Raw genomic sequence first — 12,537 nt, 5'->3', positions numbered from 1 at the left:
AACTCATCATATACAAGAGAATACCTATAAGATCAACCATTGATTTCTCATCAGAAACAATAGAGGCCAGAAGGTGGTGGGATAACCTATTCAAGGTTCTTTAAAAAAAAGAGCTGTTGGGGCGCCTGGGTGGCACAGTCGGTTAAGCGTCCGACTTCAGCTAGGTCACGATCTCGCGGTCCGTGAGTTCGAGCCCCGCATCAGGCTCTGGGCTGATGGCTCAGAACCTGGAGCCTGTTTCCGATTCTGTGTCTCCCTCTCTCTCTGCCCCTCCCCCATTCATGCTCTGTCTCTCTCTGTCCCAAAAATAAATAAACGTTGAAAAAAAAAATTAAAAAAATAAATAAATAAAAATAAAAAAATAAAAAAAGAGCTGTCAATTAAGAATCTTATACACAGCAAAACTATCTCAAAATGAAGGCAAGAGTGAAATAAACAGAGAATTTGTTGCTAGTGGACATGCCTTACAAGAAACACTAAAGGAAGTTATTCAGGCTAAAGGCAAGCATCACCAGACAGTTATTCTAATTGATATAAATTTTGCCATAAAGGTAATTTTGTAGCAAAATGACAGTGTGACTACATATTTCTTCTCCTTTCTAGTCTTTATTGATTTTTAAAAATAACACCATAAACAATATCTATGAAATCAAATTGTTAGCCCTATAGCATATAGGCACATATCTTCTTTGACAATAACAGCACAAATTAGGGGAGGGAGGAGTAAGCTCTTGTGTAGCAAAGAATTGACATCAGATATTAACTCTACTCCACAGTAAAAGATGAAGAATACCAGAAATGGTAAATGAGAAGGTAAATTTAAAAAAAAAAAAAAACAGTTATAAATATGTTTTTCTTTTTTTATCTTAGTTCCTTCAGGAGACTTAAAATTATATAAAGCCATGATTATAACACTATATTGTTGGATTAGTAACATATATAGATGTAACATATTTGACAATAATAGCACAAAGGAAGTGAAGGGAACTATAGTGAAACAAATTGTCTATATCTCACTGAAATTGTATGTATAAATATGAGGTAGATTTTGATAAATTTAGATATATTCTATAATTCATAGATCAACCACTAAGAAAACAACTCTAAAAACATATAGTTAAAAAGAAGATAATGTATATTTGGTTAATACTCGTTCAGGTGCTACATTTGACCTAGGGTATAGTTCAATGACTGGATAACATGGCTAGTCATCCACCAAAATTCCTTTTTCATTTTTACAGTATATAAAATTAGAGCTGAGAAATAGCTTAAGCTGAGGAGTCTATTTTTCAGCTTCCCTTTTCTGTTAGGTATGGCCATAGGACAAATTTTTGTTAATGGACTATACACAAAAAGCTCTAATCTCTCTTTTTTTTTTTAAGTTTATGTATTTATTTTGAGAGAGAGTGGGTGTGAGGCAGAGAGAGAGGGAGAGAGAGAGAATCCCAAGTAGGTTCTACACTGTCAGCACGGAGTCCCACAGGGGGCTCGAACCCACAAGCCTCAAAATCATGCCCTGAACTGAAATCAAAGAGTTGGATGATTAACTGACTGAGCCACCCCAAAAGCCGTAGTCTTTTAAGAAGTAGACAAAATTCCTCCATGTTCTACCCTTCTGCTGACTGAATACAGAGGTCCAACAAGCTTTAGGGGTTGGTAAAGTCATCAAATGAGATCTATCATAAATCTCCAAATCCCTATCCAGAGGAGAGCTTCCCACATCCTGTAACACCTATCCTTAACTCATATGTAAATGACAAATACAATTCTACTATATTGGAACTATCCATATTTTTGTGTTTATGTTTTTTTTTTATAACAGTTTAGCAGCCCTAATTGACACCATTCCAGACTATAGTCTCAATAGATCCTATTCAATGGCAAGGAGGTTCTCTTCCAAAAGAAAATGAGAATTTAATTTTTTAAGGAAAAAGAATGCTGGCTATGTGGGTGCCTACATTCTAGACATTTAAATACTGTGCTAAGTAAATTGTATATATTTTATACATAATTACAGGCAATTTTATTGCAAGTATTTGCATATATCATCATATACCAATTCTATAAGGTGATTATTATCATCTCATTTGTTGAGAAGAGAAGGAAGCTAAAAATAGCTAAGTATATTGGATATTTGTGTTTTAACCAAAATCTATTTAGTTGCAAAAACACTTTAACCACTCTTTCACCCACTATAAACTAAATTGCTCTGGGTAATTTGTAAGATTCTGGTTTTAGTGTTAACTGCCTCTAAAAGTAATTGTTTTTGATATTTTATTTTACTCATTCCATACAATACCTTTCAAAAGACAACTTTAATTATCTAAATAATTAAAACTCCACTGGTTCTGGCAATTCATCTTTTCCAATACATTTAATTCTTTCTCTAAAACCTATCCATTTTATTAAAAACCAGCTATTAAGACTAAAAACTTGGGGGATAATATTTTCTTTGAATTTGCTTGGCAGGGTTTCATTCAATTTGAGGTATCAGAAATTATACTTGTGCCAAGATATGTATGAAAATATTGGTCCCCCTAAGCTTCTTGTTGTAGGTTAACTCATACTCTATGATCCCAGAAATGCAACGCTGTGACCTGGGCCAGACCAAATTATAAGAATCACGATGGTTGCCTACCTAAATTACCACCAATATGTCTGTCTTTTTTGTTTGTTTGTTTTTTTGTTTGTTTTTGAGAGACACAAAGTGTGTGTGGGAGTAGGGGAGGGGCAGAGAGAGGGAGAGAGAAAATCCCAAGTGTACTGTGTGGGGGTGGGGGCTTGATCCCACCAAGATATCAAGACTTGAGCCCATATCAAGAATCAGACACTTGGGGGAGTCAGGTGCTAGGGGCACCTGGGTGGCTCAGTCAGTTAAGTGCCAGATATTGGCTCAGGTCATGATCTCACAGTTCATGAGTTCAAGCCCTGCATGGGGCTCACTGCTGTGAGCTCAGAACCCTCTTTTGATCTTCTGTCCCTTTCTCTGTGTCTGCCTCTCCTCCCCCTAAAATAAATAAACATTAAAAAAAAGTCATCCGTTCAACTGACTGCGCTATCCAGATGCGCCCCAGATGTCTGTCTTTTAAATATACTTAGTCCTTTTCATCATGGAAGAAAAATTTACAGGTCATCTGTGACTCCTCACTTCATCTTATGCGCCATGCATAACCCCACAGTAAACCCTGTTGATTCCACTTTAAGAGTATGATCAGCACCTGACCACTTTCCCCCTCCTACACTGAGGGCACTCCCAGAGGAGCCCCTTTTACCCTTCCCTCTGATGACTGCAGTAGCCTCTCACTGTCGTCCTGCTCCACCCCTGTCCTTCTGATGTTTATTCTCAACATTGCAGTCAGAGCTGTCCTTTCAAACTATGAACCAAAACAATTGCATCTTCCCCACAAATCCTACCTGTGTCTCTTGCTAATTTACTCACGATGTAATTGAAAATTCTGAAATAGCTTTATTGGCCCTACATAATTATCCCCACCTTTTCATTTCCTGTTAGTCTCCTCCTTGCTTCCAAAAAACCATGCTGGTCAAACACTTGAAATGACCCCTTCCTGCCTTAGATCCTTCCCACTGTCACTGCCTCTGCTTTACTCTCCCCAGTAATTCATAATGCTTGCTCTTTCAGCTTTGTGTAGAATTCAACCTCCATTCAAGGGACTCCTTCCGTGCTGAAACACCTAATCCTGCTCTGTGTTGTTTTTTTTTTCTTCTATAAGAATTCCTACTGTTATATAATTTACTTAAAATAAATTATAATAAATAAAACGATTTTATATTTATCCTTATACATAATTTTACATATTAAAAATATATAACATATATGTAATATATATTTACACACATAAATGTTATAAAATATAAGCTCCACAAGGACAGAGGTATTTGTTTGCTTGCTTATTTATTATTTATCTCTCTCTCTATTTATTTATGTTTTTCAAGGAACATTTAATAACAAGGTAGATAACTTATACTTATCTAATATGGTACTTTTATATCACTGAAGCTAAAGCAAATTATCCTGTTCATTGGGTAAAATTGGACTGCTTAATGTGTGGACACTGCAGTGCAATTTAAAAAAATTCTGTAATTGTATTTTCAAAACTTCCGAATTTGAGCGTCAGTGTTCTCTCTTTTTTTCATATGAGAAAAGAAAATTCCCTTGAAAATCATATGAAGCTTGGACAAAAATTGCATAGCTTTATTCTTAGGATCACTCTGTAGAGTCTTCATGATTCAAAAGACACAAGGGAATCTTCAATTCATCTTTTAGAGAAGACATTCCACCTCACATGATATCAACCAGGAGAATGTTGCTGGCAATCAAAGTGCTGGAGTGAAGAAGCTGGGTGCTGCCTTATACACTAGGCTTATATTTTCTACCAATGCCATGTCCACTGTACCAGCACCTGGAACTACATAGCCATAATCAGTAGCATTTTTAACAGCGGTCAAGCCATCTCTTATTGCATCTTTGATTTGAGTGAATTTTGCTTATTTGGTCCATTGACCACTAAAATGACAGAGTGAGGATGGTTACATTGATCAATAAAGGTGAATTTCTCTTCTCCCAATGCATACTCATAGACAAGTCCTGCATGTCCCAAACAATCAGTATTTAGGTCATCAAAAGAATTCCACTGCAAGCAAGGGTCAGCCTTTCCATATTTCTTCTTTTAGCTCTACAGAGAGCTACTATGCCTTCTTTTGTTAGAGCATCTAAGGAAATGAGGTCAATTCCCTTTTGGTTAACAACAAATCTTTTATCTGAATCACCGCAGACTTTCTTTTTCAGTTCTATTATTTTTTAACTCTATCTTCAATGAGTTTTCTTTCAGTATTTACAAATTTCTTTCTCTCTTGTGCACTCTTGTAAAATAAAGCCAGAATTTACTTCCATTTTTTCATATTCTAATGACACATTGCATGTAAGGACATATGCATCTTTTTTTTTTTTCACATCAGGATGCCATGCCCCAAGGTTCAAACAAGACCTCTGATTAAGCTTGTATCAGTTTCAAAATTATGTTTCATCTCCATGATCTCAACAACAGAGAGATCAATTGGTTCATCTTGTTTTTTAATGGTGAAAATGGAGTCCACTACAGCCTCTGTTAAGACATTAGCAAGGTCAGCATGCACTTTAGTACGAGGAGATGTTCTAGCCACATCTATAAATGTTTCCCTGTCCATTTCTTTGTTTACTTTGGCTTGTTCTAAAAACTGAAGTGCCTTTCCTTTGCAGCTTCAAATCCTTCTGTTATTCTGGGATAAAGACCTTCAGAAATGCAGAGGGCCTGTTTCAGCAACTTGTCAATGATTAGGTCATTGGAAGTGGTGTCATCACCAGTTATGTCATCCTGGGCTGTTGCTACTTTGCCTTGTAAGGCAGCTGTTGGGTGTTGAATTTGTATTTCATGAAACATCACATTACCATATTTAGTAAATTTAATGTCTCTGGTACCAGAAATAAGCATCTTCACGGCTCACTTAGGCTCCAAGTTGGTCCTCAGCAAATCCTGACCCTCAGACCACACAGATGTTGACTGTCAGTACTGCCTGAGCTTGGGCCACCTCAGCCTCAGGATTCAGGATCTTCACATCCACCATAGCTAACCAGCACAGGAAGAGCTGTTTCTTTCTTTCTTTTTTTTTTTTTTGAAAATAGTGCCTAAAACAGAATTTACTCTTAATATGTATTTGATAAAGAATGGATCTGGTCATTTAATTAAATAGGAAGTGTTTGCTCTCAAGTGGTATTGGAAGGCTTAAAGTCACTTTTTTGTAATTGCTTTTGACTTGTTTGAAGAAGACTCTATAATAGTATTTTAATATAGCAGTATCTCATTATAACAATGGGAGATATTGACCATATATTAACCACTTGGAGTGATTAATTAAACACTTTAATCTGAACATTTGTGGTCCTGAAAATTTTTAGTCTTTCATGGGGAAAAAAAGGAAACTAACTTTACTAAAATGTTTTAAATTTACTATAATTGAATGGTAAGCATTTATACACACATTATTATATATTCTTATAAAAATTTTGTGATATAGATTTTTAAAATTAATTTTTGAATGCACTTTACTTAAGGACACATAGCTGAAGTCTTCATGAAGCTTCTAAACTACTAAATTCTTTGCTCTTCCCCAAACTCCTTCATGTAAGATAAAAGTAAAATAAAATTCCAATCTAAAGTAAGTTCATCAGACTTCTCTGGATCAAATAAGCATAAAGTAAAATTTTGGAATATGGTAATAATACTGTAGTATTAAATATTTAAGTATATGAAAAATATGAATATTCACAGAATAAGAAACCTGAAATAGTACTTTAGAAACCAAGTTAGTTAAAATGTTCAAGTCATAGTCTCATTTCTTTTTGCAATATCTAGCCTCACCAGGATATCCTCCACAACAGAGTGAGCTTTGAAGTTCACAAAATTTGATTCAACATTGGCATATCGACCTGACTTCAAAGGGATTTACACTGCTGAAGAATTTCACTGAGCTCAAGAAAGAAAGGAGAATCTCAACTTCCTGTGAAATCTAACTTCAGAGTACCTGGTACCTTCAACAAAATTAGGTATATTTGGGTATCAAAAACAGAGATTTGAAAGTACATTTCAATTCACACAGAATCTTTCTTTTTAATTTCCTGTTTGGTGAATATTTATTGCGATGTGACAATAGGAAAACTAAAAGTTGTACGTTTAGTATTTCAGAGATAAAGCTTTGCTGAAGCACATATTTAATTCTAGGAAGTCACATGGACATAAACTTATTTTCCCCTGCCCATTTATCTGTGCAGCACTGGTCTACCAGTCTCATTTTTACCTTTTCCACAAAGCCTTTCCCTAAAACTCCACTTATTTTTCATAATCATGAGTTTGGGAACTTGATTTCATTTAATTTAATACTTCAATTTCCAGCCTGACAATTACTTTTAGAAGTTTCCTTCAATGTATCTTGCACTTTTCTTCTCTTCCTTGTAGTCATGGGTTCCCCCAACACCCAAATGCCACCACCGCTCCCTTTCCTCACCCCATTCCATTATAGCATTGCTAAAATTTAGAATTATGGAAGTGTTACTTATCCTAAAAGGCCCACTCAATTTTTCCTATTTTTCACTGATTCTCATTATTTCAAAACTATATATTTTAGCATATAAACATTCATCCATATGAATGAAAGACTGTAAATCATTTGTATCCCCCAATTGGTCCTTGCCTCTAATTCCAGTAAAGAAAAAAAATTATTTAACTGTTTTGAATCAAACTGTTAGATTGGATCTTTATGAAACCCTCCCTGTCACATATAGCATATATACAGGGTGAGAAGAAAGTGATGATTAAATTCATAGTTACTAAGTAAGGTCAATTTCTTGGAGGATAAATACACTGCAATTAATAACAGTGTCAATTCTTTATTTTATACAGAATCATTTCATATGCATTATCTCTTAACTCTCATAACGATCCTATTGATTTTCAGATTTTACACAAATGAGGTATTTGAAAGAGTATTCCTTTTGGAGAGCCTGATATCCAGGAATAGAAATTTTAATAACTACCTTTCATTTGGCTATTTTTATAGGTGAGGCACTATGCTAATCTATCAGGAAAGTGGTATTAGTATCTCCATTTTGTTAATGAGGACGTTAAGATTTAGAGCCATTAAATCACTCACCCATGCTTACAGAGCCAGAGTCCATATTCAGCTCCAGAACTTTCTCCAGAGCAAAAGCTCTTAACTAGTATGCTTATTAGAGAGTTTAGAACTCTCTAAGTACCTTAGAATTCATTTAGTCCAAACTTCTCATTTTACAGATGAAGAAATTGAGGCAGAAAATGGTTTTTTGCTCAAGTCCATAATGCTCTTCAACTAAAACCATCCTTCAAGCCTCTGCACTCTGCCTCCACCATCTCAGCCTGCCACGGCTGCTCCACACTGTCATCCTTAGGACAAATCCATGGTCTACACCTCTTTTCAAGGGTCAGAGCCTGCTGGCTGATAATGTCTAGCATCTCATTAATTCACTTTCATAAAAAGTATAACTCCAGATCTTCTTTTGACCCTACACAATGGGGGTAAAGGTGAGGTCTTAGAAACAGGTAGTGGGTTTACTTTTGGAGCCCTATTTGGGAAGCAACAAACCTACTAAGTATGTTGATTCTTCATTTCTGTTAATGAAATAAGTTTTAGTGAAGCCATTTGTAACTCTTGGGAGCTAACACTTCTTCATACCAAGGATAGATATATTAGTGAGGGCTCCCCAAAGACACAGAATTTATAAGCTGTATATATATAAACTTATTGTGAGACTTGGGTTATGCAATCATGGAGACCAAGAAGTCTCATAGCCTGCAGTCTATGAACTTGAGAACCAAGAGCTGTAATTCAGTCTGAGTCTGTCTGAAGGCCTGAGAACCAGGAGAGCCTATGGCATAAATTCCAATCTGTGTCCCAAAACCTGAGAACATGGAGCCCCAGAGTCCCAGGGAAGGAGGGTATGGATGTCTCTGCTCAAACACAGAGAGAATTTGCCCTCTCCTTACCTTTTTATTCTATTCAGACCCTCAGAGAGTTGGGTGACACACACCCATACTGGGGAGGGCCATCTACTTTACTTAGTTCACCAATTCAAATGCTAATCTCTTCCAGAAAAACCCACACAGATCCTCACAGATCTGTGAGGGTAGCTATCTTGGTATCCTTTAGCTCAGTCAAGCTGACATATAAAACTAACCATTACATTGGGGGGGGTATGAGACTGAGGGCAGGTGTTTTATATTAATTCTGGCACTGGGCTCAGGCTTTGGTTAGGGAAAGAACACATTTTCTACAAGTGTATTCAGAGTCCTGTTTTTCTTCCCTGGTAGCTTCTAAGACAAACTAAGTTCATGCTGCTCCCAAAAACAACAACAAAAAACAAACACAAAAAAACAAAAGACAACAAAAAAACCTCTTATAACAATCTTAAACCTATTCAATAAAATGTATACATGAGAAGATTTAAAACATTTACTTCATTTTCATTTGAGATAATTTATTTAGTTCCTGCACAGAATGGTTTAAATTGCAGTGGGAGAGATGATTATATAAATAGAATATTTCAGCATATTGTGGTAACTCAGTACTAAAAAAGTCATTTTGCTTTTGAATAAAAGACAAAATTAATTAGTACTATGTAGTATTTTATTTTTTTAAATATTGACTTCTTTTTTTATTTTTTAATGTTTATTTATTTTTGAGAGAGAGTATGATCAGAGGAGAGGCAGAGAGAGGGAGACACAGAATTGGAAGCAGGATCCAGGCTCTGAGCTGTTAACATGGAGCCCGATGCAGGGCTCAACTCACCAACTGTGAGATTATGACCTGAGCTGAAGTCAGACACTTAACCAACTGAGCCATCCAGAAGCCCCTTAAATATTGACTTCTAAGGAAAATTATTAAGAAGGATAATAATCAATTTATTAAAAATAAAGTAATTTGGATATGTTTTGGGGAAAAAGTGGGTTAATTACACAGCTTAACTTGGAAATTTTAGACCTCAAAATGTTGTTTCTTTGGATTTTTTTCATAAAGCTAGCTGTAGCAGAGATTGCTAGCTGGTTAACAAACATGTTTCTTTTCCTACTGGGGACATAGCAAGTTTAAATTTCCTATCATACTTTCAGCTGGGCTTGACAGTATAGAATGTGAATAGAAAATGGGCACCACTTCAAAGCATGACCATAAAAACTTCCCATGTGTAAACCCTATGCATTTTTTCTCCTTCCATTTTGATGTAGATGAGCATAATGATTGGTGGAATAGGGGACCCATCCATGGAATGGTCCTTGAGTCCTTAAGTCACTGAGTAGAGGAGAATCTCCCAATAATCAGGGTCATCTTTTCATGGCTTTTAAGTGAACAAGAAATAAGATTCAATGATATTTGGGCCATTATAATTTGGGCTTTATTTTAAACATCAGACAGCATTATCCTAATATGCCAGTGTTATTCTTTTAACTGAAATATCAACAGAATCCTAGCTATTTTGTCAATTAACCTAAGGGTTATTTTGTCAATTAACCTAAGGGTTAACTGAGCATGATTTATAGAATCACAGAATTTTAAAGCACAGACTGTGGAGAATATTAGCCATAGGACATTAGACACAATTTAGTCCAGTAGTCTCATTTTAGAGATGAGGAAATTGATTTAAATTACCAAGAGAGGGGTGCATGAGTGGCTCATGTGGTTAAGCATCTGACTTCGACTCAGGTCATGATCTCACAGCTCATGAGTTCGAGCCCCGCGTCAGGCTCTGCACTGACAGCTCAGAGCCTGGAGCCTGCTTTGGATTCTGTATTTCCCTCTCTCTCTGCCCCTCCCCTGCTCATGTTCTCTCTCTCTCTCTCTCTCTCTCTCTCTCTCTCTCTCTGTCTCAAAAATAAATAAACATTAAAAAAATAATAATAAATTACCAAGAGCAATTCCATCCCCTTCTCTTTGTTCCCTCAGCTCTAAGGTTAATAACTGTTTTTATAATTGCTACCTTTCTTCTCTCTTCTAACCTTTTCAGTTATCTCATTAACAACTTCATAGCTAGTTAACAATCCTTCATATTGAAAACCATAGGTATGATTTCTGTGTTTTTTCTGGAGCCTGTGTGTGGACACAAATGGTCTTCCTTTCTTGGTGACTGAAGCAAACAAGGATATGAAGTAAATTATAAGGTATCCTGATTGTCTCTTCTGAAATTGTCAAAAAAGGGTAGAAACAAATTTCAGTGGTCTCAAATGCTTCCTTCCACACTGGATCATGGTGGAGATAAATGGCACAAATGTTGTTCCAGAATGGCTTGGACTCTTTATTACCTTTGTTTTATGCAAAGACATACATAGATGCTTTAGTGTAGTTGAGAATGACTAACACAAGCTATAGTCGTTATATGGATAATTTTAAAAAATCAGTTTTTGAAAACCGTAGGTTAAAAACTAGAATTCTTGTGTTCTTCTATCTTCAATGTCCTCCTCTTAGGAATTGCTTAAAACTTTTAGCAAGGTGAACTTAAAGAATTTCTCTGTTTACTAAATCTTAATTTCTCATTTATATTGTCTAGATACTCTGGATTTCTTTTTTTCAGCCTAACATTTTTCTCTCCTGGGGAAGTGAAGTAAACAATGCATTACGATCCTTATATTTAATGAAAAATTCTTAGCTCCATCTAAATGCTTGCCCCAAATAGAGTCAGGCTATTTATTACTTGTATTTTCAGAAAGATTCATTCACTCTGCATGTATTCTAAGATGTAAGATGTATTGCCCATTGCTTTTTATCCAGACATGACTTTTCTACCTCTGTGCTTCACCCTGCAGATTCATCATACGTCTATGTTCCTCACCCAGCTGCTTCTGACTTTTCTCCCACAGTGGGGACAACAGGAATCCTACCCTGCTTCCTTTTTGATTAGTGGAGAATCTCAGACTAGAAAGAGATTGAAACTTTTCTACATTATGAAAAACAGAGTCAATATCCCACTTCTTAAGTAAAATAATTAAGCATATGCCTTTTGCTATAGCTGCTCAGGAGTCTTACTGTTTAACTGTTGCATTTCTGGGAGTTGTCCTCCTTTCCCAGTACACTTATCCATTTTGTGCTTGACACATATCTGGGATGCATTCTGAAGGGCATGGGCAATGGCTAATTCAGTTGCCTCTCACAACTGTCCTTCCCATGTAGCCCTGTTACAGAACTCCAAGAGTATCTTCTTGTCCAACTTCCTTTTTTTTTCCAGAAAATGTCTGAGGATTTTTAAAGATTGCCTTGTCTTTCATATCAGATGCAGCTGATTGTCCTGAAGCTCAGATCTATTTTATAAGTTCACAAGTGAGAGTCACTCCTTACAGCCCAACAGATGTCTCAGGGGCTCAGGCCTACCAAAGCAAAATTGGTTAACAGTCTCACCCAGTATAAGGTATCTGCTAGCCCCATTGTCAGTTAGCGCCACTAAACAGAACTGGAATTGGGGTCCCTTTAAAAGCAAAATTTTGTCAATCTGATAGCAGAAGAGGAAGTCAGAGAGACTCAAAGAGTGAGAAGCACTCAACAAGCAACTGCTACTTCAAAGATAGAAAGGGCCCTGAGAGATAAGATGGAGGTGCTTTGGGAAAGAGAGAGAGGGGAACATGTGACAGCTATCAAGGAAATGGGATCTCAGTTCTACAACGACAAGGAAATGAATCCTGCCAACAACCTGAGTGAGCTGAGAAGTGGATTCTTCACCTGGGCCTCCAGATAAAAGCCCAGCCTAGCAGATATGTTGATTTCATTCTTCTAACACTTGCAACAGAGAACCCAAGTGAGCTACTTGAACTTCTGCCTAACAGAACTGTGTGATAATAAATGAATGTTTTTTCAAAATGCCAAGTTTGGACAACTTATTATTTAGAATTAGAAAAATAACACAGTTTCTTACCTGAATTTCACTATTACGAAAAAATTAAGAAATGAGATTTATCTTTGTGTTTATAT

The 12,537-nt window shown here is 36.2% G+C and overlaps 1 long non-coding RNA gene and 1 pseudogene across 1 annotated transcript in view; both read right to left on the bottom strand.

Annotated features, from left to right (window-relative positions):
• LOC128313943 (uncharacterized) overlaps positions 1-12,537 on the bottom strand; it is a 211,618-nt gene that overhangs the window by 74,416 nt on the left and 124,665 nt on the right. The gene's annotated exons all lie outside the window — the stretch shown is intronic.
• Positions 1,756-9,062, bottom strand: LOC128313942 (T-complex protein 1 subunit zeta-like; annotated as a pseudogene).

Source organism: Acinonyx jubatus, chromosome C1 (assembly GCF_027475565.1).
Source record: "Acinonyx jubatus isolate Ajub_Pintada_27869175 chromosome C1, VMU_Ajub_asm_v1.0, whole genome shotgun sequence".
Taxonomy (NCBI): domain Eukaryota; kingdom Metazoa; phylum Chordata; class Mammalia; order Carnivora; family Felidae; genus Acinonyx; species Acinonyx jubatus.
The sequence above is the reverse complement of the archived record's forward strand: the minus strand, read 5'-3'. Positions and strand labels throughout refer to the sequence as shown.